Here is a 16455-nt window from a genome sequence, read left to right on the forward strand (position 1 = left end):
GTATTATCCCATACTGTGGGGTCTGGAAAGGATAGTGTGCACGCAGACCTTACCCCTACCTTGTGAGGATAGAGTGGTTGTTTCCAATAGACCCTCGGCTCAGGAAAGCATGAGCACCACATTAATAAAAAATATAGATAAGAAGGGACAATACCAAAAATTCATATAAAAGCAGAATAAAAATAACAAGATAGTAAGGTGTTCAACAATGAAAGAAAATAACGGTTACTCCTCGGTCAGCTGAAGCTGCTCCATGTCTTGCCTAATCACCTCTCCCCACCTCTTCTTTGGCCTATCTCTACCTCTCCGTAGGCCCTCCATACCTACTCTTGAATGAGGAAGGAATGATGAAATCCTTGTGCTTGTGTTCTTCTAACTCTTCCTTAGCTTCCTTAGGTCAAAAGTCCAGAAAATAATATTTTTCCTTGTATTTATACCAAGTAGGGTCGGGCCCAGACGAAACCACCATTTCCTAGCTAAAATAGGAAAATAGCTCTGGAAAAAATGCACAGGAGCACCGCATGGGGAAACGCACCACACGGGGTGCTTGTGGGACTTATCAAAGAGCTCAAAATCTATCAGGCAGCAGAATTTATACAACCACGGTGCCCCACGCGCCGTGGTAGTGTAATTGATTCAGAGTACGACTTCAACCTTGATTTTTGATGTATAGACTTGGTCATCGACCCTCGAACACGATCCCGGCTTAATCCCTTAGGCTTTTACTCAGACTTCAAAGTTCCAAATAGCTCAAATTAGCTCCACAACATCTACATAACTCGAAATCACTCCTACAAGGCATAAAATACAAAATCAGTGCAAAACACTACCAATTAATGCTCAAACACAAGTAAAGTGCAGCGAATTAGAGTGCACTAAGTGACTAAAATACGAGATTATAGCCTACCATTAGCCACCAGCCCCCGGTAAGGTAAGATTTCTTTTGATTTTAACTTATTATTTTTTTAAGTGGGTTGAAGCAGGTCCTTATCAGAAGATCAGTGAACGTGAAGTGGTAGATTTATTGTGGAAGAACATAATTTGCAGATTTGGGATACTAAAAGAGATAACATGCTATAATGGGCCATAATTTATAGGCGCAAAAGTCATAAAATTCCTCGAATATTTGAAAATCAAGAGGATCACATCATCATCTTATCATCCGAGTGCAAACGGCCAAGCAGAATCAATGAACAAAGTGATTATATAAAATCTCAAAAAGAGATTGGAAGCAGCTAAAGGAAAATGGCCCGAAGAGCTTCCAGGTGTACTATGGGCATACCGAACAACAGCCAAATCGAGCATAGGGGAGACTCCTTTCTCTATTGTGTATGGGGCAGAAGCCCTGATCCCGGTGAAAGTAGGTGAACCTACCATGAGGTATTTTCGGTCAAACGAAGAAACAAACAGTGAAGCAATGTTAGTCAATTTGGAGCTGCTCGATGAACCCAGGGACTTGGTGTATATAAGGATGGAAGCTCAAAAGCAGCGAATAGAGAGATATTATAATCAAAGTGCCAACCTCTATTATTTCAAAGTAGGGGACTTGGTTTTAAGTAAAGTAACTCAGAACACCGGGGAACTCATTGCGGGGAAGCTAGGTCCAACATGGAAAGGCCCCTACCGGGTTTCAGCTGTCATCGGGAAAGGGTCATACGAGTTGGAAAATCAAGACGGAGAAAATATACCAAGCAACTGGAACGTGGCATACCTCAAAAGATACTATTGTTGATGAGCATCGCCTACACTGAAAGTGTGTGCTGCACTTTTTTTCCCTTCGTCCAGTTTTTGTCCCAATTAGGTTTTTCTAGCAAGGTTTCTAACGAGGCAGCAACGGAAAGCATACTTCAAAGAAAGATTAGGAAATAAACCTTTAAATGACAAGGCACACAAGCAAGGAACCTCTACAAAATAGTTAGATAGTCTTTTGCTCGATAGCAAAGTTCCTACCTGGAAGTTGAGTTTGCTATCGAATAGAGATTACCTGTGTCACGCCCCAAACTCGGGGAGCACGACCGGCGCTTAACCGAGTGGACCCGGCCATGTAAGCCTATTAGATTTTCTTCCAGCCGTGTCATTAATAAGTCTCAAAACACATACACACACACACACACAACAACTTCATGATTCAAAGTGGGATAAGTGATTTAATCACAGTACAACCTGTTTAACATTCCCAACACCCATACACAACCCACACTTAGTCTACGGAGCCTCTAAAGATACCAAAGAGTACAATGATCGTGCCGGCAACAAGGCTCCGACTATTCCTCAAAACACAATAACACATAAGAAACAAAAGATGCACAACCCCAGAATGAGATGGGGCTCACTAAGTCAGCTGGGAAGAATGAGAACTCCTACCACTGGTCAGTATCCTCCGTTGTAGAACCACTTGCATCCATTAAAGATGCAGCGCTCCCGGCAAAATGGACGTTAGTACATGTCGAATAGTACTAGTATGAAAACCAAACACCAATTTAAGAACTCAGAAATACAATATGAATATGATGAACCAAGGCGACAATAGAATATCATAGCTAGTCGTTTAAACCAAAGCGAGATTATCAAGAGCTGTCATTAACATTTATAGAATTTAAGATGAGATCCTCTGTAACTATTTTCACACAAAGCGGCCTCGCTGCCTCGCCCCAATGTATACAGGTGGAGATGTAAGCACAACACCAAATCTCTACTCAAGCGGCCCTACCGCCTCACCCCAATGTATGCGGGTGGAGGTGTAAACACAATACCCATTTTCACACAAAATGGCCCCGCCGTCTCACCCCAATATATGCGGGTGGAAATGAATCAACGATACCAATACCTACGCAAAGCGGCCATGCCGCCTCACCCTAATATATATAGGTGGGTGGTGGTGCAACAACAATACCAAAATGATACACAAAGCGGTATTGCCACCTCACCCCAATGTATGTGGGTGGAGGTGTAAACCCAATCACAATCTCTACACAATTTGGCATAATAATCTCCCCATAAATCACGGCTTGGAATTATAACATGTAGATACATAATCCATATTTTGGAACACATCCTTAATTTATAACGCAATATAATAAGAGCATTTGAAACACGAATTGAACATATATCTTTGTCACAAAACTTATTCGGAATACTTGATTTGTAATAAATATCTTGGAACTTACAAGGATAATGGGGTTCCAATTCTTAAAGAAGAGTTTAGCCAACATATCTCAATTGAGCTTCCTTAACTCTACAATGTTCCGGCATTCTTAGAAACTTTAATCTATTTTAGAAATATAACAAATTGAACCAAAAATTAGGAGGATGATCATGGTTGTAGCTCATTTGAGAATTTTATCAAACACTAGGTGTGCATTAAGGTTTCAAGGTCCTTTTATGGAGGATTCCATCATCCCACAACCCACTCTTTACCATTTTTAGCTCACAATCTTCCGACACCCTTTGATAATAGATGTATGCAAAATAAACAACTCCCATACCCAAGAATTATTTTGCTAATTACCCATCCTTAGATAAATTTCGAAATTAAGGGCTAGGGTGTAGAATCTTACCTTTAGGATGAAGACCTAGTGAGTTTTCCTTGTTAATCTTCAAAGATTTGAGCAAGAATTGAAGGATAATTTGTTGAAAATCACTCTCCCTCTCTAGGGCACTCTCTCACCCTCAAAATATCAGGTTTTAGCTCAAAAATGGTTCATTGCATCTATTTAATCGAAGTAGGGTCGGGTTATAAAAACCCAAAAATGAAGCTCCGGAACAGGGTATGCGATCGCAGAATTGGTGCCCAAAACTGGAAAAAATCTGCCTGGGTTTGCGGTCACTATGCGGCCCGCAGACCTGTTCTGCGGTCGCATAATGAACCGCAGAATAGTTCTGCGGTCGCATAGTCGATCGCATAATGGCATCTAATCCAGCCCATACCTGCCTCACTCTGCGCCCATTATGCGGCCCACAGAGTGATTCTGCGATCGCATAATGGACCGCAGAAACGCATTTCTCTGCCAAAAATTTCCTTTACTCCTCAATGCATTGTTCGACCCAAAAAGTCTGAGTATACAATCCTCAAACAGGTAAGCCCAGTTCGGCACCACGAAACATTATCTTTCCTTTGCGAAATTTTACGGGGCCTTACAACCTGACCATTCACAAGTGCAAGCCACTAGAGGATTCTTAGATAATCTTTGGCTCGATAGCATAAATTCCTAAGGGGAAGTGAAATTTGTTACCGAACTGAAGATTATCTAGCAATTCACTAGTAGAATCCTCGAAGGTGTAAAACTTTCAGTGTTCAAATTCGCGTTCTTCGCATTCGAACACTTGGGGGAGGGGGGGAATGATATGAGGATACGACAACAAGGCTGCCACTTCGGCCGGATTACAAAACTCGAAAACATAATTGTTTCATCGGGACCGAGGACTGAGTGGCCAGCCCCATAGAAAGAAGTTGTACAAGTTAGCCACAAGAAATGGCAATTTCTTTTTAGCACAACGAATGCTTATGTACTTTTGAAAATGGAAGGATTAAAGTAAAATCCTTTTATTTCAACCTTGTTTCTTGTATGTACGGTGAGTTGAGTTTATCATTTGAAAGTTAAACAAGTACTTCAAATGTTAGTGCCCTAATGAACAGGAGACGTCCTTTTCAAGAGCACCGTAAACATAAGAGGGCCCTCTCCTACGAAAACCCTCATATTAAAGGGTTGATTTCAGAAGAACTTATGCCTAGAATCCAAATGCTTGCGGGGGAAAATACACCGAAAGCCTTGCACGATTAGACGCAAACAAACACTTAAACAAAAAAAAACACAAAAAGCAAACTTGCGCAAACACTTAAACGAAAAGTACGTAGAGACTTACACAAATACTCAAATAGAAAGTATGCAAAGAGAAATATTCACACAATACTTAAGCGAAAAAGTGCTTATATTCACAACAAAAGTAGCACAGATACAAAAATATAAAAAAAAAAAAAAAAAATTAAGCTACTGCATCTCCGAGACCCGGAGGAAAAGAAGCATCTGCGCCCCCATGAGAAGCGGATGGATCTGCCACCGGCTCATCATTTTGGCCTTCAGCATCATCACCTTCCGCTTCTTCTTCAGTTCCCAATAACTCAGAACCGGAACTAGAAGAATCGGTAGCATCAGGCCGGGCCAAAAGACCTCTTTTTGCAGCTAACTCCAGCTCACGAGCCTTAGCGATTTCGGCATCAAAGTCAATGACACCCGCTTTGGCCTCTTCCACGGTTTTTCTTCTCATGCTATACATAGCATATGTTTTTTCAACAATGAGGGAAGCTGCTCGGCACTGAAGATATTCTTTAAGTTGGCCGACCTCAGCAGAAAGGTTTTTTCACGCGGATCTAACGGGCCGAAGGTTGACATCGAGGTCACGGACAACAGAGTTGAAAATTCTATTATGCTCAATGGTCCTCTTATGCTTCTCTTCCAATTGGGCATACTTCACCCTGGTAGCAGCAAGCTCTTAAGCTTTGGAGTTTAAGGCCGCCTCCAAATTATTCAATCTTTCCGCGGAGGCAGCCTTACGATCGGATGCAGCAAGAACGCATTATGGATTTCAACACATTTGGCCCTAGCCTCTACAAATTGAGCCCTCAACTGGGTAACCTCTTGGCTAAGGGTCACTACTTCTTTCTCGCTTTGTTGCAACTGAGCCTCCAACTAAACGGCCTCAGCAGCTCGAGCTTCCAGTTCTGAGAGACGAGCAGCAATTTGGTCCCTCTCGGCCAAAAGTTGATCCCGCTCGGAGGTAAGTTCCTCCTTATCAGGAATCAACCTTTGACGGCACTCGAAAGCAAGGACGTTGGCATGCAAAACAAGAATGCAAATTCAAAACCTTGCCATAACACAAGTATAAGAAACAACAAAAAAGACAAATACTATACCTCCACTACGTTGTGCATGACATTGTTCAACAAACATTCTCCCGAGAGAGTTTGTATCTTTTCCCAATCTTTCTCCGAAGCCAAGGGCTTCAGATAATTAGCAAGTTCCACCGGCCGGGACAATAGATTGCATCCGGCGGAAATGGAGAGGGTGGAGCTCCTCCTCCTTTGGGGATCTTCTGAGTGGGCAGCATAATTTTGCCCCAGGTTCCCATGAACTTGGGAAGAGGGACATCCTCGTCTTGGGCATCTTCGGCTGGCAGAAATGATGTAGCAGTTGCTGGCGGCAAAGACGGAGTTGGAGAAGAGGGAGATGAAGCAGATGGCATTGTAGGGTGAGAAGCAGTTGCGGCAAGTGCAGTGCTGGTTGATGGTTGCTCGTCAACCGAAGACGGAATAGGCCCGGTACTTATCCCAATAGTACCAGGCATGGCAGTTGGGACTCAGAAGTATGAGTTGGCATTTTCCAACACATCACCCCCCTCCCCCCCCCAGAGCACTGAGGCATCGTCCTCAGTTGGTGTAGCTAACTCAACAGATTGAGCATTCTGTTGAATTGATGAAGGTTGTTGTCTTCTATGTAGAGAAGCCACATCATCACTGGCTTCTCCATCATCATCGATCACCATAATTTTAGGGATTGGCTCAGGCGCGGTGCTCATCACCATAATATCCGAAGATGGCTCGGGCGCTGCGTTCTTTGCCTTTTTATTTGTTCCCCCAACCACGCATGAACGTCTCCTTTTTTGTTGCTTGTTCTCCGGTCGGGAACTCCAAGAAGAAGAACTTGCACCAGAAGCAGGCTCGGACAATTCTTCGTGTAAAAGCCTCTTGTAGCAGCCTTGCCGCATCAGCAGGATTAGCCAAAACGTCCTCCTCAGGGATAACGACTGAGCCCTGGGGTAGACCTGAATTCAACAAGAAAGAAAGGTTAATCAAATTCCTTATACGAAAAATAAAGACAAGGTGAGTTCAATTTACCATGATATTTTGGCCTTCCACTCATATTTAAGGGCCAGTTCTTTCCACGTACGGGTCTCGGGCGTAGTGACATCCAAAGTCTTTTAGACCCACTGGTCCAAGACTTCAACCTATGGTGGAACCCACCGAATTGCTAAAACAAATAAAGAAAAAAGAATCAGTAACAACTTGGGGTGATCTTTAACTAGAAGAAGAGACAAACGATGAACTTACGAGTACGGTTCCATAATTTCGGAAATGATGAAGCCGTGGCTGGAATGATGTCACTGGTGGCGACCGCAACGAACCGTTCCATCCACCGATATTCGTTGTCATCATCCATGCTGGATAATAGTGCATGGTGACCACGCTTGCTGAAGTTTATCATTCCCCTGCGGAGGATCTTGGGGGAATAAAGGTTCATCAATCGAGCTAGGGTTAGTTCCTCTCCCGTCTCCTGGCACAAACGCCAAAGAAAAGCGACAGTCTTCCACACCGAAGGACTTACTTGTGCCAGGCATACCTGGTAGCGGATGCAGAACTCCATGATGACGGAGTCAAGCTCTCCACTCAAAGAGAACCCCAAAGTGAAGGGATACGTATAAAAATACATAAAACCCTTCTTGGATAAGGTTACCCACTCTGCCATATCAGGAGCGATAATGTCTAAATCTTGACAATGACAGTCTTCCTTTACAGCAGGAATACTGAAAGGATGGATGGAAGAAGGGTATACGCTAACGGACCATGTACGAGGATGAACAGAAGGATACTTCTCTTCGAAGTCCTTAGTCGTGACAAGACTCTTTGGGATGATGGAGCTCACCGTAGGAGGAGCAACATTATCAGCTTTACCTTTGTTCTTTGAAAAACTAGGGTTTCTGGAGGTAGATGCCATTTTTTATCAGAAGAAGGAAGGTTTTTTCTCAAAACGGAGGCTAAAGAAAAGTTGAAGAACAAAGTACGAGTTGAGTAAAGAGAGTTTGAGGAAGTTTAGAGAATTATGAAGTGTAAATGAAGAAGTTTGATGCGTATAAGTAAAGGAATAAGCGGCTAAAATCGTAGCCATAATTACCTAGATAATCGGCAAAAGTGATGCTGAATCGTGGGATGAAGCGTGTTCGGGTCATTAAATGCGGAGAGACGTGCGTCTAATCAACCATCAATATTTTTTAGAGGGTGTCAGAGAGTTTTCCGCCAAGAAAGGTATATCTACCAACTTCCCCATGACACAAAGTTATGCCAACGGAAAGCAGAGGGACTATCACCACGTAATGAATCAAATCTCATATCACAACACCGAGAATAAACTCTACATCTAAAAATAACTACAACACATCAATCTGTTGCAGCATTCCAAGGAAAGTCACAACCAATCTAAAAGTCACACAATCCGGTTAAGCCAAGGAAAGTAGAACATGAAATGAGCAAAGATGCTTTTCAAGTAAGAACAACGATCAAATGAAGTCATTCAATATCAATAAGATCATGTAGCACGTAGAAGCACGTAGCAAGTGAAGGCATTTAACAAGTAAAAGCATATGTAAGTAGAAGCATATGGTAAGTGAAGACATGTAGTAAGTGAAGACATGTAGGAGGTCAAAGTATCTAACAAGTAAATCATGTGACAATTAGAGGCATGTAACATGTATGAGCTAATAACAAGTAAGGACGTGAATTCGAAGAGAATATGTAGTAGAAGTAAATAAAGTAAAAGTGTTGGTGCAACAGTAACAGACAAGGTAAAGACATAACCATAACTGTGACAAGGCAAAAGGGAAATCACAGAGGTAACTACGTAAGGGAAAAAAAATTATCATTAAAGAGGAACTTAATCCTAGGACTTTGTTTCCTAGGTGTAACTATAAATAGTGAGCTCTATTGTCATTGTAAGGACACAAATTTTCTAACAAGCTTACACTATACTTCATCAAAAGCTCAAAAAAAATTTACTTTCTTGTTTATTTGCACTGTTCTTATTGCTCCCGGTAGCTCTGTGCCCGGAACCAAGATATCTGTCGTTTATCTCGATTTTAAGGCTAAGTGTTATATTTCTGTCTAATTCGTCTGTTATTTTTGGATCAAATTAATTCACTTGTCTATAAACCACGTATAAATTCAACTGTACCGTTGGGTAAACAATTTTGGCAACTTATACAAAGAAAAAATCGAGTTGGATGACATACATATCATATTTTCACAATAGAAACATTAATGATAATAATAAGAAGAAAGAGAAGTAGAGGTGTCGAGAAATTGCTTAATGGAGGAGAAAATATGCACGCATATGATGTTTATACCAAATTAGAGGAGCTAGCTGGGGGAAGGAAATATTGTAAAGAAATAACAGGTGTGCAGATAATGTAAAAATAAAATGTTCTAAATATATAGAAGTTGTTGAATTTTCCTAACGTAAAAGAAAAATATATATATTAAAATAATAATAAATGGGTTTCAAAAGTTGATTTAAGTCATAAGTCCAAATTTCAATTATGTCTATCTAGTATTTTTTTTTTCTTTCAAATATAGCTTTTTAACACCGTCACTAACATATATGAAAAAAAAAGTTGTGCAAAAGGGGGACATTTAGGACCCCGTTTGTCTATAATTTTTTTTTTATTTTTTCGAATTATTTTTTCAAAAATGTGTTTGTCCATGAAATTTTACAAGTTTTTAAAAAAAAATTAAAAATGAGGTTTTCAAAAAAAATTCAAAAAAAAATTAAAAAAATTTTCACTCACAAAACTGCAATATTTTTTCAAGTGAAATGCATGTCCAACCTTTGTTCTTTGAAGAACTAGGGTTTCTGGAGGAAGAGGCCATTTATTATCAGAAAAGAAGGAAGTTTTTTTTTCTCAAAACGGAGGCTAAAGAAAAGTTAAAGAACAAAGTACGAGTTGAGTAAAGAGAGTTTGAGGAAGTTTAGATAATTATGAAGTGTAAATGAAGAAGTTTGATACGTATAAGTAAAGGAATAAGCGGCCGGCAAAAGTGATGCTGAATCGTGGGATGACGCGTGTTCGGAGCATTAAATGCGGAGAGATGTGCGTCTAATCAACTGTCAAAATATTTTAGAGGGTGTCGGAGAGTTTCCCGCCAAGAAAGGTATCTCTACCAACTTTTCGATGACACAAAGTTATGCCACCGGAAAGCAGGGGGACTATCTGTATGGGGTGAAATATGCTCATATTTAATGATCACATGAGGAAGCGACACGTGGAACTGAATACAGAAGATAGCCAAACTCGGGGGTAACGATCCTGCTTGTCATCGGAGAGAATGATACTCATAAAGACAAAATAAATGTTGTCATCCGGTAGCATTTAATGAAGAATATTCTACAGCATTAAGTGCATGATCCGTTGAAGAAAATATGACTTTCACTGTTCACCGTTACACATTCTTCAATGGCCCTCATAATTGTCATTAAAGAGGAGCTTAATCCTAGGACCTTGTTTCCTAGGCGTAAAATAGAAACATTAATGATAATAATAAGAAGAAAGAGAAGTAGAGGTATCGAGAAATTGCTCAATGGAGGAGAAAATATGCACGCATATGATGTTTGTACCAAATTAGTGGAGCTAGCCGGGGGAAGGGAATATTGTAAAGAAATTACAGCGTGCAAATAATGTAAAAAAAAAATGTTCTAAATATATATAAGTTGTTAAATTTTTCTAACGTAAAAGAAAAAAAAATATATTAAAATAATACTAAATGGGGTTCAAAAGTTGATTTAAGTCATAAGTCCAAATTTCAATTATGTCTATCTAGTATTTTTTTTTCTTTCAAATATAACTTTTTAACACCGTCACTAACATATATGAAAAAAAAATTGTGCAAAAGGGGGACATTTAGGATCCGTTTGTCTATAAAAAAATTCAATTTTTTCGAATTATTTTTTAAAAAATGTGTTTGTCCATTAAATTTTACAAGTTTTTGAAAAAAAATCGAAAATGAGGTTTTCAAAAAATCACTTTTTCAAAAATTTCAAAAAAAAAAAAAAAAAATTCTCCACTCACAAAATTGCTATATATTTTCAAGTGAAATGCATGTCCAAATATAATTTCAAATTTTAAATATCATTTTCTAACTTAACTCCAAATACTACTTTTTAAAAAAAAATTATGTCCAAACGCGGGCTTAGTTATCAAGACCAGAGGCGGATGCAGTGTACTGACTACGGGTTCAACTGAACCCATAATTTTCGACGCGGAGTAAAGATTTGTATGTAAAAATTTATTAAAATTGCAAAAATAGTAGATATGAACCCATAACTTTAAAAATATAATGGATTCAATGTTAAAAATTATAAAATTAAACCCATAAAATTTAAATTCTGGATCCGCATATGATAAAGACTCAAGAAGGGTAGTTGATGTTAAGGTGAAAGTGAAAGGAGGAAAGGTAGTTGGAGAAGGTGAGTGTAATAAAGAGTAGTAAATGTGTAACATCTGGTTGGTACGCCTCAGATTTTGCAGGACACTCTCCTCTATTTATCGCTTCCTTCAATTCCACTGAAAGCTTGCTCCAACCATAAAGATGTCCTAGGGACCCCTCTGCCACCCTATTCAACACGCTAAGTTATTTTAAGGAAAAAAATAAAGAAAATGTAATTTAAGAAACGTTATAATCTCCATATCCATAAATAGTGTACTTTATTTAGTTGCCAATTAAAATATTTTTCACATTGTATACAAGCATGCAAAAGTTTTACTATTTTTTTAATGTTGGTGTTTTGATGCAGTTACCGATTCTTCCGATAGGTCTTTCTTCATTCTCTACGCATTTTACCACTCAAGAACAATATATAGAGCCCGTTTGGACATAATAATTTTTCAACTTTTTTCTAAAACTTGACTTTTTTTAAATCAGTGTTTGACAGTTATAAAATTTTTAATTTTCACTTAAAAATGAATTTTGAAAAAACTTCAAAAACAATCCAAAATTATATTCATGTCCAAAAATAACTCTAATTTTTAAATATCATTTTCACATAGAAAATTTTTTTTCACTTGTTTTTTGAAATTTTACGATTCTTATGTCCAAACGCCCACCTAATCTTGAAGATGCTCTGGAAATATTTCGATTGTTCATTCATGAAAGAATAGTTCGACGACTTGGACACTCTAAAGACTCTTTTGGTACAATGTTGATAAGAAAAAGGGGGGGAAATGTGAACATGAGCCGATTAAAATTTACTAATAAGCCTGTAGAGATTGGGTTGGCTTACGCAATCATCTATTATTTTTTCATAAGGTACTTGTTACGTTTCATCACTATTGATACCGAATGATTTTACGGACCAAAACTTAGTTGAATGGAAATATATCATCTAATATTTTCTGTTTCTATTGGATTTGAATCCTATTCACAGAAATTTATACACACTTCATTCACAACTCGATCACACACTTAAATGCGAGCTTGCAAAATATTCGTGGAACTTTTAAAAATTTCAAGTATAGTACAATTTCTAGATATATTCATTCTGATCCACTTTAATTGATTTTTTTGTTTGTTTTTACACATATTAAAAAATTTATCTTTTAGTATTAATTAATAATAAAATTGACCATATTAACCTTAATTTATTTGTTGGAAATATAACAAATATATTCGTAGGCTCTTTACTCCAATGACAACGTTGAAAAAAAAGGTTAACTCCTAGATAATTAAAAAAATCAAATATTATAAATCACAAAAGGTAAAAAAAATCAATTAAATGAACGGTATTATTTACTTTCACTAACTTAGAAGCAAAAGTAATTAGTTTCCCACTTTTAATAAGGTTTTGGTAGCACATAAGTGAGGCCCACATGCATGGAGTGATAATTAATTCTTCCAAAGATATTCACCTGAGACATCATTAATTAAAGACATAATTATTGCTAATAGCATAAGTTTGCTTTGGATAAATTGGTGAAGCAGGAGTCAGAGACCGATGATTGATGAAGCACAAGAAATTATAATAACTTCAAACAGAAGTCACGCCATTTCCATTCTTAAGTTTTTACTATTACATTTCCCTCGGTTTTCTGCCTTTCGGACGGTAACTTTTATTTTCATCTGGTACATGGAATTTAAAGGGAAAGACGACTTACTCACACCTACTAATTGCATCTCCGACCTTTACCCTTATTTTGGGGACAAACTTATTCCAATTATTCCCCTATTTTTTTCCCCAAAAGAGAATATTTTTTTTATATTCTTCTCTCTCTTCTATATTATATTATTATCTTTTATTTTTATTTTTATTTTTAAAATTCCATTAAACAAATTTTATCTTTTATTTTTATTAATTTGTAATTTCCATTAAAACAATTCCATAAAATTTTAAATAATATAATTTGTAAGCAATTATTATAGATTAACTAATAATTCAAATAAAAGTGAAATCATTATGATACAAGATTAATTAAATACATATTACATAACGATAAAATTCATTCGAAATACTACATAAATATTCAACTTCAACCTCTGATATTCTTCCATAAATGATCTATTAATGCATTACAAAGTGCAAAATGAGCATCTTTGTCCTTAATTCTTCTATGTCGAGCTAAAAGTTCTTGAAATCGATAATTTTCATCTACTGCCATTTCTGTTGGCGGTGGACCTTCCAAATCATCTTGAATTGGTGCATTAAGATCACGCTCATTCTCGATTATCATGTTGTGCAGTATAATACATGTAGTCATTATATCGTGTAGCACTTTTTTTGCCAAAAACGTGAGAATCCTGCAACAATTGCAAAACGTTGTTGCAAAACTGTGAATGCACGTTCAACATCTTTTCGACATGATTCTTGTTTCATTGCAAAATATTTCTTCTTTACCGAACGTGGCTCACGAATAGTTTGCACAAGGGTTGACCATTTTGGATATATACCGTCAGCTAAATAATAACCCATATTATATTCTTGTCCTTGAATAACATAATGGGCGGAAGGAGCAGTACCTGCAACAAGATTGGAAAACAAATGTGATGACTCTAAAACATTAATGTCATTATTGGTGCCGGGCATACCAAAATATGCATGCCATATCCAAAGGTTATAATCAGCCACAATTTCAAGAATAATTGTTGGGGATCCAAGAAACCAAGAAAGCAAAGCTATGCTAATATATCATCGGACTCTGAGAATCCTACCCTTGATTCACCCAATCTATCATCTCCTAACTTATCATCATTTTTATTAAATTTAAATGAGGATGTTGCAGGTGATTCCACATTATCACAACGGCCTAGTGAGGTGAAGAAAGCAAAAATGAAGAGAAAAATTGACGAAGATTATATGAAGACAATCCAATCAGAAAATAATCGGATGGTTGAGGCGATGAATAATGCAACCAAGGCAAAAAAAATAAGTTTTGGGTGTTCAAAAAGAAAAACTAAGAGTAAAAGAAATGAAACAAGAAAATAAAGTTTTAATGATAGATGTGGATTCTATTGTAGATCCGACTCGTCGTGAATTTATGGGACAAGAACAACAACGAATAAAGAAGTCAACAATATCCACACTCACAACCACAACAATCCCCGGCCCCATTCACTCAATACTATAATGATTTTGGTGTATCTAGAAACGACATACCTCCCTACTAAGTTATTATGCTATTTACCGTAGTTTTAATTTTTATGTATTTTAATTTAATGTATTTTCAATTTTCATGTATTTCCAATTTTAATGTATTTTCAATTTTTACTTTTCAATTTTAGCAACATCTAATATTTTATATTCACACCTTTCAATTTTAGCAACATCTAATATTTTATATTTACACCATTCATTTTTTGAGATGATTAAATATTTTTTGTATAATTATAACTTATAATAAAATTAACTTACAATTTTACATAAAAATAATAAATGCACGAAAATTAATTTATCAAAATTATACGCCAAAGTTAAGATGTAAAATTAATATTATAAAGATATTACATAAATATAATTAGGTATATTTAAAGAGATAAATTAAAAGAGATAATTAATAAAATAAAAAAAAATATACATGAATAGTAATGGGGGAGATGAATAGTGTACCCCATATTAAAAAACATGCATGAATAGTAATGGGGGAGATGAATAGTGTACCCCATATTTGGAGGAACACTATTCATCCCCCATTTTGGGGGCAAAAATGGAGGAGGGTTGGAGCTTCATTATGACAAAAATTGCCCCCATTATGGAAAAATGGGGGAGGGTTGGAGATGACCTTAATCTATGTGAAATTGTAACGACCCGACTTGTCATTTTAAGAATTTACGCCATATTTAGCTACTTAAGGTCCCGAGCAACTTCGTTTGATTTTCGAAAGATTCAGAATTTAAATTGAAAGAACAATTCTCATTTTTGAAACTTAAATAAAAAGAGTTGACCGGAGTTTGACTTTTGAACAAATGACTCTGGAATAGAATTTTGATAATTCCACTAGTTTCGTATGATGATTTGTGATTTAGGAGTATGTCCGGATATTATTTTGAGGTACGTAGCTAAATTAGGCTTGAAATGATAAAAATAGGAAGTTAAGTTTGGAAGTTTGACCGGGGAGTTGACTTTTTGATATCGGGATCGAAATCCGATTCTGGAAAATTGGAATAGCTCCGTTATACCATTTATGACTTTGTGCAAAATTTGAGGTCAATCACACTTGATTTGATAGGTTTCGGGATCGAATGTAGAAGTTGGAATTTCTAGTTTTATTAGGCTTGAATTGAGGTGTGAATCGTGTTTTTAGCAAAGTTTGATGTGATTTAAGGCCTCGACTAAATCCGTATGATGTTTTAAGACTTGTTGGTATATTTGGTTGGGGTCCCGGGGGCCTCGGGTGTGTTTCAGTTCATTTTGGGCTACTTTGGATGTTGATTTTCTGATGTTTGGTGTTGTTCTTCGCGTTCGCGAATAAAGATTTGGCTTCTGGGATTTTGTTCTTCGCGTTCGCGAAGAAGGAAATCTCTGTTGCACAAGTATGATTTTGGAGGCTCATATCTCGCAATCTATAAGGAATTAGGAGATGATCCAAAAATAATATTTGTAGCCCTTTGTGTATAGTTTTCAGAAAGGTAAACCATTTATCATTTGGAGTTGTGTACAAAACGTTATGGTGGATACATTACAGGTTATCTGGGAAGAGTTTGGCTATTATAGGAGCGATAAGAGTGATTATAGGAGCGATAAGGGAGGCTATTATAGGAGCGATATGGGTGGTTATAGGAGCGATAAGGGTGACTATTGATATTGACAGGGCGGAGGGATAATGGAGGCTATTATAGGAGTGATAAGGGTGGCTATATGAGAGATAAGGGTGACTATTGTCGGGGATAATATGTGATGATGTAGGGTTATTGTGTTGGTAATTTTTATGTGATAATGTGGGGTTATTGCGTTGGTAATTTTTATGTGATGTTGTGATTTTTTTTGGGATGTTTATTTTTATCTCTTGTGCAACTTGTCTTGTTGTTTGGTAGCTTGATAATAGTCTGATTCATGTTGAAATTGTGAGCATGTGAGTATTGCCGAGCGGATTATGTTATTGGCACGCGAATTGTCCGTGCAGATGTGATATGAAATGTGGGCATGA

This window comes from Nicotiana tomentosiformis, chromosome 3, assembly GCF_000390325.3.
Source record: "Nicotiana tomentosiformis chromosome 3, ASM39032v3, whole genome shotgun sequence".
In the NCBI taxonomy this organism is placed as follows: Eukaryota; Viridiplantae; Streptophyta; class Magnoliopsida; order Solanales; family Solanaceae; genus Nicotiana; species Nicotiana tomentosiformis.